Source organism: Bos taurus, chromosome 4 (genome assembly GCF_002263795.3).
Source record: "Bos taurus isolate L1 Dominette 01449 registration number 42190680 breed Hereford chromosome 4, ARS-UCD2.0, whole genome shotgun sequence".
Classification (NCBI taxonomy): Eukaryota; Metazoa; Chordata; class Mammalia; order Artiodactyla; family Bovidae; genus Bos; species Bos taurus.
Window position 1 is genome coordinate 7,368,848 of NC_037331.1, and position 16,393 is coordinate 7,385,240.

Consider the following 16,393-nt stretch of genomic DNA (forward strand, 5'->3'; position numbering starts at 1 on the left):
AGCACATGCTTGCCTCCACCCAGGTCCCCATGAAGCCCGCACCTGCGTCCCCTGCCCATCCAAGACATCCCAAGTGGGGAGGAGCCTGGGGCAACCTCTGGGGCAGCAGGGGGTCCCAGCTTCTAATTCATCCACTCATAGCCTGTCAGTCTCAGCAGTCCGGGCCACCCTTCCTGACATGGCGGATCTGAAAATGGCCTCTGTGAACAGAGGGGCAAAATGCAGACCCAGGAAGTAGTGCAAGCTGACGCCCTAGCTCGGTCCTTCACCAGGCTCCCTCTTAGGCTGGGCATCTGGGTCCACACCCCACAGTGAACCTGCCCCCATTCCCACAAGTGATGCCAGCGGCTGTGTCCAGCAACGAGGACACCAGGCAGGAGCAAACTGAGGCGCCTAAGGCCTGCTGTCTCCAGCTATGTCTAGAGGACGATGCGGCTCAAACCACCGGCCAGGCCCATGGGCCCCCAGTGAGTCCTCCTAAGGCACGGTACTAGAAATGTGGATTTCTGAAAGAACAGATACGGGAGATCCCTGGTGGCCTAGTGGTTAGGATTCTGGGCTTGCACCTCTGGCAGCCTTAGTTCAATCCCTGGTCGGGGAGCTGAGGTCCACAAGCCATGCAGAATGGCCAAAAAACAAAACAAAAAAAAGAACAGATATGGTAAATTGATCATACTGCTTATTAATACAAACATCAAATTGCTATATAGTTAATAAAAAAGCAATGAATAAGCTTAAAGTCCCAGAGAAAATATTTCTACAGAAACTACCATTTGAAAGATAAATGGTTCATAATGGCACTGAGAACAGAGATGCAAAGGCACGTGGGTGGAGGTGTGGAACACACGTCGGGAAAATCCCTCATCTGCAGGTCCTCAGTGAGCCCCAGGGCGTGGCAGGCTCCGGTGGTCTGATTTCTGGCCTCAAAAAAAGGCATAAAGTAGGGACTGAGACAAAAGTATGAACAACCCAACACAAGGTAAACACGACAAAACAATCATGCGGAGCCCAGGCGGGGCTGAAAGGGCTGGTGCCAAGGACACAGTCTTGGGAGGTTTAAGGGGAAAGTGCAGAAGCAGAATCTTTAAGACTCCGGAGATGTCTGAAAGAAAATGTGGATGTTTAAAGATGAACATGACATACTAACCCTCATGGTATATTCTGTGTGAGATGCAGAGTATATGTGGCCAGTGGCAGAGGTGCAGCTTAAAGATTAATACGCAAAGAAGAAATAGAGACACATGGACGTCCCTAGTGGTCCAGTGGTTAAGAATCCACCTGCCAATGCAGGGGACACAGGTTCGACTCCTACTCAGGGAAGACTCCACCTGCAACAGGGCAACCAGGTCTGTGCACCACCCCTCCTGAAGCTGAGCTGGAGAGCCCACACACTACAGCTACTGAGGCCCGTGTGCCTAGAGCCTGCGCTCTGCAACAAGAGACACCACTGCACTGAGAAGTCCACGCGCTGCAACTGGGGAGAGCCCGTGCACGGCAGTGAAGACCCAGCGCGGCCAAAAATTAATTAATTCAAAAACTGAGTATTGTTCTAAAAAGAAAAGAAATAGAGACAGACGTAAAGAACAAATATATGGATACCAAGTGGGGCCCAGGGAGCGGGATGACTTGGGAGACTGGGATTGATATATACACACCATTATGTATACAATAGGTAACTAATGAGGACCTGCTGTACAGCAAAGGGAACTCTACTCAGTGCTCTGAGGTGACCATGTATCCATATGGTTGATTCACTTTGCCGTACAGCAGATACTGACACAGTAGTGTAAAACAAATATACTCCCATGAGATAAATAAATCTTGAATATAAAATAAAGATAGATGCTGACTCATGGAGATCTTTACCAGCCACTTGAAGGATTACAGATCTTTACTGGACTGAAGGTCCCATGACAGGATGCACATTATGATATAAAGTAATATTGTACTGTAAAACAAGGAGCATTCTCTAACAAGGGTGGGCACTGTGTGGTGGAAACAGCGGTTAATACTTTCAACTACGTATCAGATTCTCCAGGGGAACTTTTTGAAGAATGCTGATGCCCAGGTCCACCTCCAACAGAATCAGATCTTCAGACTGATAAAATAAAAAGACTCAGAAATTTAAAAAAAGAAAAACTTCCCAGAGGCTCCTGATGTTCAGCTGGGTTTCTGAATGGTTGATATAATGCACAACCAATGGGGATTCGTATGTAACTCATGAAGCACTTATTAAATGAGCAGATGGAAAGGTTCTAGTGCTAGAAAAAGGTGTATTATTAAGCTAAATATGATCCTTTCTCACATAAATACAGATGTGAATATAAAACACCCCCTTCCCAATCATTTTAGGAGATTCTGGTGTGGAATAATACTGATGCTGGGCATTATGCGTGCAGATCTATTAGGATAATTATGTGAATTATCTAGCTCAAGCTGAAATAACTGAGATGTTGCTGGTTGCCAAACCCCTAGATTTCCAAAATGATTGCTGAGATAATTGCTCGATGTTCACAGCCTTGGACTCAGGAGCTCTTTCTCTGCCAGAACAGAATGCCTCATTCTTTCAATTCAAACCAGAAGTCACTGGTGGACTCTGGGGCTTGGTCTCTGCCACGCCTCTGGACACTGTCCACTGGGAGTCACACCCCTTGGGCCAGCCTCTAAGGAGCATCCTCTGAGTGCATGTCTGGCCACGGCAGCTGCTTCCATACTGTGCATCTTCTCACATACACGCACCTTCTCACACACATGCACCGCAGGCCGTGACTGTAAACACCTGTTCACATCACAAACGGTCTGTCTATGCAGCAGATGCTACAAAATGGAAAGAGGATGTGACTACGTGGGTGTTGGATTCCCTGGTGATGGAGGAGCTGGACCCGAGTCAGAGAATGGCCCTCTGCCCTCTGGCCATCACTGTGGGGTGGGTACAGCCTCATCTTTTAATCCACGTAAACTAGGATTTGAATCCAATCTCAGCCAACAGGCTGTGTAACTTCTGGAAACTTACCTAACCTCTCTGAATGCCATTTCCCTCAGTTGTAAAATACAGACTTATAGTATTTTCCCTTAGTGAGGATTATTATTACCACACTTATTAAACTACCAATAATAGTAAATGCTCATCAGACAGCCCCAATAAGTCTGCAGAGAAAGGTGTTCCTTATATTAAGAAAAATGAGTTTTCCCCAGCTTCCCATAATCATTAATTGTACATAAATGGAAAAAATAAAGGGCTAAGATACTGAAGCTAAGACAGCTGATGTCATGAATCAACACCAATCAAATATTCATGGCTAAACTCATAAAAGTATTCATATGAATAATTTAACAGACAAAACTGAAATACTGGGCCAAACTGTTATGAATTGTCTCATTTGACTTATGAGTCCAATTATATTCAAGGACTCCCATTATGCCCATAATTATTCACCCTCATTTACCCTGACCATCATATTGCTTAGGTAAGATGTACAAAGGTTTTTTTTTTTTCTTTTTTTTTTGGGTCAGATGGCTTCGATTGCTGAAACATTAATGCCTACTAAGAAATAACTTAAAAGGTCAAGGACTCTGCATACACCCCAGAGTGTGATCTCCACATCACCAACTTCATCCAAATATTCTCAAAGAATTTAAAATAAAGCATTACAAATGTAATGCCTTTAAATCAATTTTCTAAAAATGAGTACTCCAAAAGAAAACTGGGCTAACAGCATATCTGAATGTGCAGGTCATTAAAAATACTACAAAATAGTAAAAATATGCTTACTGGGAAATCAGATATTTTCACGGAAGAAAATTTATCTGGAAAATAAGTTTTCAGATGATCAACATGGTAAGGATTAAAAACAAGGTGAATCCCTACCATCACTGAGGGTTTTAGGAAATTGGCCGCATCAGCAGCAGTGCTGGAAGAACAGACCTGGCCAGTCTTTCCAGGGGAAACAAATATGAGCCCTGTCTGATCAGCTTAATTCCAATCCAAGAGTGGGATTAGTCAAAAAAGCAAGAGAAATTCATCAAATAGAGCAAACAAGGTGGTTTGTTACATCCTATAGAAAACAGTAGCAAGGAGCTGGAAACAAATGTCCGACACACAGGGATGAACTCAACAGTTTATAATACAACCATGCAGTAGAGAAAAATGCATTACAACATAACACATGGAGAATAAATTGCTACTGTTTTGTGTATATACCTTAATGAAAAGTTGTCTTTTATGAATTGCTACATTCTATACATTATTTGAATTTGACCAAGGGATTTTTTTTTTTAGATTCAAAAAGCTGAAGTGCTATACACATTTTCAATCTACTTACTAAAGATTTGTAACTCCTTGTGCAGTAAGATTATCTACTTCAACTTTCTTCTTCATAGTTTCTGGGTTTTAAACTGAATATTTATGCATGTCGTAAGCTTACAATCCATGGGGGTCTCAAGAGTTGGACATGACTTAGAGATGAAACCACTACTAATCAATAATTATTTTGTAAAGACTGTGTATTTATCTGGGAAATGAGGTATGATTTTACGAAACAGAAATAGTATCTTTCTTTATTCACTGAGTTAGAGTATTTTACAGTTGAAGTGGATCTTAAATATAGTAATTCAAACGTTTCACTTACTTATAAACAGACCCAGTTCAAGAGAAATTGTGAAGGAAAGGTAAATTTGGGAGAACAAACCATGGACTTTATTATGTATAAGTGCTTTGCTAGACCCTTAGGTTGTCTCTTTGAATAACGTCCTCAAAGCTTTTAGTCCTGTAATAGAGTCAAATGTAACAAAACATGACAATTAAACAAGACCAACACAGTGTACTCTGTTCAACAGTGGGTCAGACTTCTCCAAAGAGCTGTCACTGCCAGAAATTCAAGGAGTAAAAAATGTTCTCTGATGGGTATGGAGGCATGCCTGGTGTAGGAGAGGACCTCCAGGGAGGAGAAACAAATTCTGAGACAGAAACATGGTAAGCTGGGTATTATGGATGTGGCCAGCCCTCCCTATCTGCCTCAGATCAAAAATATTCAAGAAAAAATGTTCCAGAACGTTCCAAAAAGCAAAACTCAGATTTGTCACACACTGGTAACTATATCACTGCAGATGGTAATTGCAGTCATGAAATTAAAAGACGCTTACTCCTTGGAAGGAAAGTTATGACCAATCTAGACAGCATATTCAAAAGCAAAGACATTACTTGGCCAACAAAGGTCCATCTAGTCAAGGCTATGGTTTTTCCAGTAGTCATGTATAGATGTGAGAGTTGGACTGTGAAGAAAGCTGAGTGCCGAAGAACTGATGCTTTTGAAATGTGGTGTTGAAGAAGACTCTTGAGAGTCCCTTGGACTGCAAGGAGATCCAACCAGTCCATTCTAAAGATCAGTCCTGGGTGTTCTTTGGAAGGAATGATGCTAAATCAGAAACTCCAGTACTTTGGCCACCTCATGCGAAGAGTTGACTCATTGGAAAAGACTCTGATGCTGGGAGGGATTAGGGGCAAGAGGAGAAGGGGACGACAGAGGATGAGATGGCTGGATGGCATCACCGACTCGATGGACGTGAGTCTGAGTGAACTCCGGGAGTTGGTGATAGACAGGGAGGCCTGGCGTGCTGCAATTCATGGGGCTGCAAAGAGTCAGACACGACTGAGTGACTGAACTGGACTGAACTGAACTGATAACTATATAGGATTTACATTTGTATCAGGTATTAGAAGTAATCTGTAAGCATGCATGCTCAGTCACTCAGTCATGTCCAACTATCTGTGACCCCACTGACTGTAGCCCACCAGGCTTCTCTGTCCGTGGGATTTCCCAGGTGAGAATACTGGAGTGGGTTGCCATTCCCGTCTCCAGAGGACCTTCCTGACCCAGGGATCAAACCTGCGTCTCTTGCATTGGCAGGTGGATTCTTTATTGCTATACCACCTGGGAAGCCCTGGAAGTAATCTAGAGGTGATTTAAAAATATAAGAGGGTGTGTGTAGATTATATGCAAATACTACACCATTTTGCAGAAGAGGCTTGAGCCTCTGGGGACTCTGCTGTCCACAGGGTCTGGGAACCACACCCATCCCTTGGACACAGAGGGACAACGATGTTTTCTACTGCACCCCGGTCATGACCTGGGATTTCAAAATTATTAGCAGACAGTAAAAAGCTTACACCATTTCATCTGTTCTCACCAGTCCAAAAACTAGAATCAGTGAGCTGTATGGAAAACTGACAGTGCTGGATGGTTCCTGGGGGGGTATGCTCTCAGTTAACCTGGTGGACACCTGTAGATGGGCATTAACATTGAAAACATGTCACAGGGACACAGCTTCCAGCATCGGGCCCCAGAGACCCCGGCCTCACGTGGACACACCGACCTTTGGGCAGGGGTTGTCCCACCAGTGACCCTGTTCAGAACACAAAAGATGCAGCTGGGGTGGTTCCCAATCTCTGTTCCAGTAAAGACGATAACTGTACCACATTTATGCAAATTCTGACTGAATTATGAATAAGAATTCATACCATTTAAAGAAGAAAACTAACAAAATAAAATATCCTCTGATTAAGAAAGGAAGGAAAGTGGGCAACAGGGGTGGGAAAGAGAGAAAAAGAGAAAATTGAAAAAAGAATGAGGAAAAATCTAAAAGGAAGTTTTGTGACACATTATAGGCTTATTAATATGACATAAAACCCAAAATACATTTACTTCTTAAATGTTAAACATGATAATATAAAAATATATAAAACGTAAAACCACGCAACTTACTGTGACTTTTGCTAACTATTCTTTTATAAAGCAAATCCAATATTATGTTGAATTCTTTAAAAAGCTAACAAATAGAGTCTATTTTATCTAAACTGTTTTGAAAATAATTTCATAACTCTATTTTACCCAAATTTTATAGCACTTTACCTGTTCGTTTCTTGTAATAACCATACTATTTTCTTAGACATGATTTTCCTTTAAAAAAAGAAAAAAGTATGTGATAGAATAATTTTCTACATGACAAGCCACTGAACGTTCCAGTTTCTATACAGGTATATACCCTTGATTTGGTTCTTTAAAAAGCACTATGACTGGTGAAAAGATGTTCAACATCGTTAAATGTTCAGTTCAGTTCAGTCGCTCAGTCGTGTCCGACTCTTTGCAACCCCATGAATCACAGCACACCAGGCCTCCCTGTCCATCACCATCTCCCAGAGTTCACTCAGACTTACGTCCATCGAGTCAGTGATGCCATCCAGCCATCTCATCCTCTGTTGTCCCCTTCTCCTCCTGCCCCCAACCCCTCCCAGCATCAGTCTTTTCCAATGAGTCAACTCTTCGCGTGAGGCGGCCAAAGTACTGGAGTTTCAGCTTTAGTATCATTCCTTCCAAAGAACCCCCAGGGCTAATCTACTTTAGAATGGACTGGTTGGATCTCCTTGCAGTCCAAGGGACTCTCAAGAGTCTTCTCCAACACCACAGTTTAAAAGCATCAATTCTTCGGCACTCAGCTTTCCTCACAGTCCAACTTTCACATCCATACATGACCACAGGAAAAACCATAGCCTTGACTAGACGGACCTCTGTTGGTGAAGTAATGTCTCTGCTTTTGAATATGCTATCTAGGTTGGTCATAACTTTCCTTCCAAGGAGTAAGCATCTTTTAATTTCATGGCTGCAATGTTAGAGAAACACAAATCAAAACTACAATCACACCTGTCAGAATGGCCATCATCAAGAAGTCTACAGACAATAAATGCTGGAGAGGGTGTGGAGAAAAGGGAACCCTCCACTTCTTCTCCCACTGCTTGTGGGAACGTAACTTGGTTCCCACACTATGGAGAACAGTATGGAGATTCCTTTAAAAACTAAAAATAGAGTGACCATATAACCAGCAATCCCACTCCTGGAAACATATGCATAGAAACACATGGTTTGAAAGGCTTCGCGCACAGCAACATTCACTACACTATTTACAATGGCCAGGATGTGAAAGCAACCTAAATGTCCATCAACAGAGGAAGAAAGATGTGGTACATATATACAATGGGATATGACTCAACCATAAAAAAGGATGAAACCATGGCAACTGCAGCAACACGCATGGACCTAGAGATTGTCATACGAAGTGAAGCAAGTCAGACAAACACTGTATGAAGTCACTGCCATGTGGAATCTAACATGTGAAACACATGAAGTTATTTACGAAACAGAAACAGACCCACAGACATAGAGATCAGACTTTCGGTTGCCAAGGGGTGGGGGGTGAGGGAGGGAAGGAGTGGGAGTCTGAGAACAGCGGATGCAAACTGTTATATGTAGGATGGACGAACAACAAGTTCGTTTAGCACAGGGGACTATATTCAATCTTATGGGATAAACCATAATGGAAAAGAATATGAAAAAGAATGTATATATCTGTATAACTGAGTCACCGTGCTGTATAGCAGAAACTTTTACAACACTGTAAATCAACTGTACTTTAATAAAATTTTTAAAAGCCACCATGACTGTAATAACCAAAAGGTTAAAGGAATCAAATTAGCATTTTACTCTGGCATAGGGTCACCCCTTATACCTAGCCATATTTTTTTTTAATAATGTAAAGGTTGCCGAAATCCCTTTGTTTAAACTTACCTTGAAAAAACAGTGACTTGACCTTCAGAGAACCAGGGTGCATCCCAGCTCTGCCACGAGCTGCAAACATCACCTGGGCAAGTCACAAGCTCAGAATTTGCATTTTGTCTTAAGTGCACCAAAGTCAGGTCCTCCAGAAGTATCTAAAGGGCCTCACTCTTGGGTTTTCAAATCTGAGCTCCCTCCAAAGTTCTAACACATGATTAGGAAAGAGGACTTGGGGACACTTTCCACTGCACCCCCATCTTGACCCCTGGCCGTCATCTCGGGCTCTGTTCTGCATGGGTTGGATGGATGAAGGCATGGCTGGATCCAGCATCCCCATCTATTTGTAACTCACTGGGCTGTGGCTCCCCCACCCCCACCCCAGGCCCTTCTCCCTACTTGACAAACAACCCCTGTGCATTTCCCCAGGCCCCGTACCCTCTTGGTTATGACAGTCATGCCTAGTGGGCCTCATAAGCTGTCCTCAAGACACCACTGGTGGCTCCATCTCAATCTGATTTTAATCAGCATAAACAACAACGCTGAAGCAGGTGACAAAGCAACGACACGACCCTGCGGTGTTTAGAGACGTAAATACAGCTGCTCAGATACCCCCAAGGCAGCTGCAACCATCAGGGAGGAACAAACAAGGTACCAGTTCAGGATGCCCGACTCAATCTCCACTCACCCCGGCCAGGGTGGGTGTGTGGAGGGGGCGGGAAGCATCCAGGGCACATCTATCCTCAGCTTCCTGAGGACTGGCAGGCCCCTAAAGGTGCCCAGAGCTCTCCTGTCTGATTACCCGAGTTGGTCCCATGACTTTTGAGGCAATGACTACACTTCAGAGAAGTAAAACACATTCTCTGTCAAATATTTCACAAGAAGATGAAACTCCAGTTCAGGAAATGAGGATGATATGGTAAATATTCCTTGCCAACCTTCCCAGGTGGCGCCAGTGGTAAAGAATCCACCTGCCAATGCAGGAGACTCAAAAGACGTGGGTTCAATCCCTGAGTCAGGAGAATTCCCTGGCGTAGAAAATGGCAGCCTACTCCAATATTCTTGGCTGGGAAATCCCATGGACAGAGGAGCTTGGCGGCCTACAGTCCATGGGGTCACAAAGAGTCAGACCCAACTGAGCACAAACATCACCAGCCTCGGGAGCTTGCTCTGGCGGTTCTGATCTGCATGCCAGCTCCACACACTTTCCCTCCTTCCCGAGTCCCCTGTGACCAAAGCTGCTGCTTTCTGGCACCTGCCACTAGCATGTATTCCACCCAAGTCTATTTCAATCCCATTTTTATTTTGGCAGACCGTTTTCTGCAAAGCACCCCGCCAGTAGCTCTCTGCTGATTTTAGCGAACTTGGCACACAGACCTTCTCTGGCAGGTGTAAGCAGCAGCAGACATGAATTTCCGCCCCCCACCACCACCACCACCTCTTACAGAGAAGGAAGCATTTGAAGTTTGAGGAAATGTGGACAAAGAAGAAAAGACAGCTCTGCATCTAACGCCAAGGCCAAGCCCTAGGAGATATACAGAATCTGCAACAGCTCAATGAAGAGGCAGAGAATATTGGCCTCCCGGTAGGATGGCAGTCAACAGGATGGTCTTAAAAACCACAGGAGAGGCCACAGAGCCTTCAGATTACTCACTGCCAAAATTGCTTCCCATCATCACAAAAGCAGTAATTATAGACGAAGCACAGAAGATTAAATCGAGGGGAAAGAAAGAAGTTTAGATAAAGTGATGCTGACAACCAGAGTTATCAGAATATCAATGGGATCTCAGCAGCAAAGCCTTATAGGGAGAAAACACTTGTTTCCTACATTCACTATTAGATGGATTTGTGAAGTTTCACATCAAATTTGGTTTAAAGAGATTCTTAAAGGGTGCTTTTATAGCAGTGACCACAGACTACCTAAATCAAAGTAAACTGGGATGAACGCTTAAAAAAGCAAACGTCTAAGTTTTTGGAATCAAAATTCGTGGAAAGTTAAAGTCACATCCAACTCTTTGAAACCCCATGGGCTGTATAGTCCATGGAATTCACCAGGCCAGAATACTGGAGTGGGTAGCCTTTCCCTTCTCCAGAGGATCTTTCTAACCCAGGGATCAAACCCAGGTCTCCCACATTGCAGGCAGATTCTTTATCAGCTGAGTCACAAGGGGAGCCCAAGAAGACTGGAGTGGGTAGCCTATCCCTTCTCCAGGGGATCTTCCCAACCCAGGAATTGAACCGGAATCTCCTGCATTGCAGGCAGATTTTTTACCAACTGAGCTATCAGGGAAGCCCAAAATTTGTGGAAGTCAGGCATAAAAATCTGCCATTTTAATAAACATCAGGTTACCCTGCTTTATATATATAAAATAGCCAAACCTAACACATATAAGGTGATTCCCTTTATGGTTTTGTTTGCATTTTCCTGATGATTAGTGATTTGGAGAATTTCTTCATTTAACTGTTGTCCATCTGTATGTCTCCTCTGGAAATATTGCAGGTTCTCTGCCCATTTTTAAATCAAGTTATTTGTTTCTTTGTTACTGATTGCAGGAGTTCCTTACATATTTTGGATATTAACCTCTATCAGGTACATAGTTTGCAAATATTTTCTTTCATTCTGTAGGCTGCTTTTTCATTCTGTTGTTTCCTTGGCTGTGTAGAAACTTTTGGCTAGAATGTGGAAAAGTCAGAACCCTGTACACACGTTTTATATATATATATATATATAATGGAATATTATTTAGCAATAAAAATGAGGAACAACTGGACCAGCCAAAGCTGGGATGTGCTCAGAGACGCAGGGAAGGGAGAGGTCTTGGGGGCAGGAGAAGGGCTAGGGTGAAGGTCCCAGGGGCCAGACAGAGCCCCACAGCTCAAGATATGGAAGGGATCCGGGCTGGCTGCAGCACAGACACTGGGAGGCACTGCCAGCTATGGATCAATCAGGTCTGTGGGCAGAATCTGGGTGCCAAAAAATGGAAAACTTTGAGTAGGAAGTTTGCAATCAAATACTTCAATGCCTCTAGCTATGTGGAGGGTGGGATTGGAGTGAGTGTCATGTAAACCAAGTGAAGACAGATGATGTTCTCTGAAGGGGTGGAAGACTGACAGGTGGGAATCATGAGCTAGGCTGGACCACACAGAGAGGAAGGGGCTGAGAGGCTCCTGGATGGAGCTGCAAGCAGGTGATCACAGCCCCAGCTTGGGTTCGGGGGGTGTAACCAGAGATTCCTCAAGAGCTACAGGGACGAGCAGACAGACACTGCCGCCTCCGGCCAGGAAGAGATAGCCGTGGGCAGAGAGTGGAGCTCAGAGAGGGGTGACAAGAGGAGAGGCCGGGGCCTGGAGCCTGCAGACGTGCGGCATTACCAGGTTCCAGGAAAGAGGGTTTTGTGCACAGTCAGGGCTGAACGCCACTCACAGGTCAGGAGTGAGGCCTTCAGAGCGAGCGGCACAGGGCCACTGGGGAATCAGAGCAAACCCTGGGTGAATGGCGTGGGCACAGGACACAGCGGGTGGATGTGAGGGTATCTCACTGTCCATGTGAGGGGGGAGCCCTGCAGGAAGCCAGGAGGCGGGCGGGTCTGTGGGGGCAGGGGTTGCGGAGAAAGCTTCTGCTTTCATGTGCCATTTGGTTTCCAAAGGAAGACCCACGAGCCTATGTAAGCCCTGATGGGAGCGACTCAGGAGATAGGAGACTGAAAAGACAAAGGAAAGGATTTCTGCTCAGAAGGTCGGAGGCTCTTGTCCTGGGCAGAGGACCTGTGCTCACCCAGGAAGGGGGACCCTCTCTCTCCTGGGAGGAGACAAGGGAAGAAGGAGTGGAGCAGGCAGGGGTGGTGGGGGGTAGGGGGGGCAGAGGCTAGTGCTCTCTGTGGCAGAAGAGGCAAGGGGGAGGTCAGAGCCACAAGGAGGGTGCAATTTACAGTGACTGAATTCTCACCAGTACCATGGGAGCCCAGGGAGGCAAGCTGGACGGCCGAGAGCCAGTCACCGAGCATCCATCCCCTGCCGCCACTGTGCAGTCCAGAGGCGTTCAGAAGCCTCTCGGAAGAAAGTGAGAACCATGCAAGTGAGTGAAGAGAACTCAGCCTGGTCAAACCTGTGAAGGACCAACACACTGGACATTGCAGGGATGTGACCACTCAGGAGAGAGGAGAGGCCTGGGGTGCAGAGGCTGATCACCATGCCCTGGGGTCAGCGGATTCAAGGCAGGCAGAAGGTCAAGGTCACCAAGGGTGTGGCTGAGCCACAGGGCTGGACCCTGCAACTCCACCTTCGTGTCCTGTGTGAAGAGCACAGCAGGGAAACACCTCGTGCTGTTTGGCTGCACCAGTTGCTCTGAAAGCCTTTCAAAGTAGGCAGTCCTGGTGGATTCAGCTATAGAAATATGCTTTATCTCTGGCATTGAGGCTGGAGGTCCAAGATCAGGTGCCAGCAGAGCTGCTGTGCCTGAGGCCTCCCTTCCAGGCCAGCAGATGGGGTCCTCACATGGCTCTTCCCAGTCAGGCACGCTCTCTGGTGTCTCTTTTTATGGCCAAATCGCCTTTCCTGAGGAGACCAGTCATACAGGTTTAGTACCCATTCGTGTAACCTCACTTAACGCACCTATGGACACCTTATCTTTGACAAAGGAGGCAAGACTATACAATGGATAAAAGACAATCTCTTTAACAAGTGGTGCTGGGAAAACTGGTCAACCACTTGTAAAAGAATGAAACTAGAACACTTTCTAATACCATATGCAAAAATAAACTCAAAATGGATTAAAAATCTAAATGTAAGACTAGAAACTATAAAACTCCTAGAGGAAAACATAGGCAAAACACTCTCTGACATAAATCACAGCAGGATCCTCTTTGACCCACCTCCCAGAGTAAAAGAAATAAAAGCAAAAATAAACAAATGGGACCGAATTAAACTTAAAAGCTTTTGCACAACAAAGATAAGGAGACCATAGGTGCGTGGATTTATCTCTGGGCTTTCTCTTTTGTTCCATTGATCAATAGTTCTGTCTTTGTGCCACTACCATATTGTCTTGATGACTGTGGCTTTGTAGTAGAGCCTGAAGTCAGGCAGGTTGATTCCTCCAGTTCCAGTCTTCTTTCTCAAGATGGCTTTGGCTATTCGAGGTTTTTTGTATTTCCATACAAATTGTGAAATTATTTGTTCTAGCTCTGTGAAAAATACCGTTGGTAGCTTGGTAGGGATTGCATTGAATCTATAGGTTGCTTTGGGTAGTATACTCATTTTCACTATATTGATTCTTCCAATCCATGAACATGGTATATTTCTCCATCTATTAGTATCCTCTTTGATTTCTTTCACCAGTGTTTTATAGTTTTCTATATATAGGTCTTTAGTTTCTTTAGGTAGATATATTCCTAAGTATTATATTCTTTTCTTTGCAATGGTGAATGGAATTGTTTCCTTAATTTCTCTTTCTATTTTCTCATTATTAGTGTATAGGAATGCAAGGGATTTCTGTGTGTTGATTTTATTTCCTGAAACTTTACTATATTCATTGATTAGCTCTGGTAATTTTCTGGTGGAGTCTTTAGGGTTTTCTATGGAGAGGATCATGTCATCTGCAAACAGTGAGAGTTTTACTTCTTCTTTTCCAATTTGGATTCCTTTTATTTCTTCTTCTACTCTGATTGCTGTGGCCAAAACTGGGCACCCTTGTCTTGTTCCTGACTTTAGGGGAAATGCTTTCAATTTTCACCATTGAGGATAATGTTTGCTGTGAGTTTGTCATATATAGCTTTTATTATGTTGAGGTATGTTCCTTCTATTCCTGCTTTCTGGAGAGTTTTTTTAATCATAAATGGATGTTGAATTTTGTCAAAGGCTTTCTCTGTGTCTATTGAGATAATCATATGGCTTTTATTTTTCAATTTGTTAATGTGGTGTATTACACTGACTGATTTGCAGATATTGAATAATCCTTGCATCTCTGGGATAAAGCCCACTTGATCATGGTATATGATCTTTTTAATGTGTTATTGGATTCTGACTGCTAGAATTTTGTTAAGGATTTTTGCATCTATGTTCATCACTGATATTGGCCTGTAGTTTTCTTTTTTTCTGGCATCTTTGTCAGGTTTCGGTATTAGGGTGATGGTGGCCTCATAGAATGAGTTTGGGCACAACAAAGGAAACTATAAGCAAGGTGAAAAGACACCCTTCAGAATGGGATAAAATAATAGCAAACAAAGTAACTGACAAAGAATTAATCTCAAAAATATACAAGCAGCTCCTGCAGCTCAATTCCAGAAAAATAAATGACCCAATCAAAAAATGGGCCAAAGAACTAGACAGACATTTCTCCAAAGAAGACATACAGATGGCTAACAAACACATGAAAAGATGCTCAACATCACTCATTATCAGAGAAATGCAAATCAAAACTACAATGAAGTACCATCTCACATCTGTCAGAATGGCTGCCATCCAAAAGTGTACAAGCAATAAATCCTGGAGAAGGTGTGGAGAAAAGGGAACCCTCTTACACTGTTGGTGGGAATGCAAACTGGTACAGACACTATGGAGAATAGTGTGGAGATCCCTTAAAAAAATGGAAATAGAACTGCCATATGATCCAATAATCCCACTACTGGGCATACACACCGAGGAAACCAGAAATGAAAGAGACACGTGTACCCCAATGTTCATTGCAGCACTGTTTATAATGGCCAGGACATGGAAGCAACCTAGACGTCCATCAGCAGACGAATGGATAAGAAAGCTGTGGTACATACACACAATGGAATATTTAGTTCAGTTCAGTTCAGTTCAGTCGCTCAGTCATGTCTGACTCTTTGTGACCCAATGAATCACAGCATGCCAGGCCTCCCTGTCCATCACCAACTCCCGGAGTTCACTGAGACTCACGTCCATCAAGTCAGTGATGCCATCCAGCCATCTCATCCTCTGTTGTCCCCTTCTCCTCCTGCCCCCAATCCCTCCTAGCATCAGAGTCCTTTCCAATGAGTCAATTCTTCGCATGAGGTGGCCAAAGTACTGGAGTTTCAGCTTTAGCATCATTCCTTCCAAAGAAATCCCAGGGCTGATCTCCTTCAGAATGGACGGGTTGGATCTCCTTGCAGTTCAAGGGACTCTCAAGAGTCTTCTCCAACACCACAGTTCAAAAGCATCAATTCTTTAGCGCTCAGCCTTCTTCACAGTCCAACTCTCACATCCATACATGACCACAGGAAAAACCATAGCCTTGACTAGACGGACCTTTGTTGGCAAAGTAATGTCTCTGCTTTTGAATATGCTATCTAGGTTGGTCATAACTTTCCTTCCAAGGAGTAAGAGTCTTTTAATTTCATGGCTGCAGTCACCATCTGCAGTGAGTAAAATCTCCAGCATTTTTATTTTATTTTTCTATAAAGTCAGCCACTGTTTCCACTGTTTCCCCATCTATTTGCCATGAAGTGATGGGACCAGATGCCATGATGGTCATTTTCTGAATGTTGAGCTTTAAGCCAACTTTTTCACTCTCCACTTTCACTTTCATCAAGAGGCTTTTTAGTTCCTCTTCACTTCCTGCCATAAGGGTGGTGTCATCTGCATATCTGAGGTTATTGATATTTCTCCCGGCAATCTTGATTCCAGCTTGTGTTTCTTCCAGTCCAGAGTTTCTCATGATGTACTCTGCATATAAGTTAAATAAGCAGGGTGATAATATACAGCCTTGATGGACTCCTTTTCCTATTTGGAACCAGTCTGTTGTTCCATGTCCAGTTCTAACTGTTGCTTCCTGACTTGCATACAGATTT

The 16,393-nt window shown here is 43.9% G+C and overlaps 1 protein-coding gene across 1 annotated transcript in view; it reads right to left on the reverse strand.

Moving 5' to 3' along the window:
- Nucleotides 1-16,393, reverse strand: part of ABCA13 (ATP binding cassette subfamily A member 13) — a 374,331-nt gene that overhangs the window by 164,881 nt on the left and 193,057 nt on the right. The window lies entirely within an intron of this gene.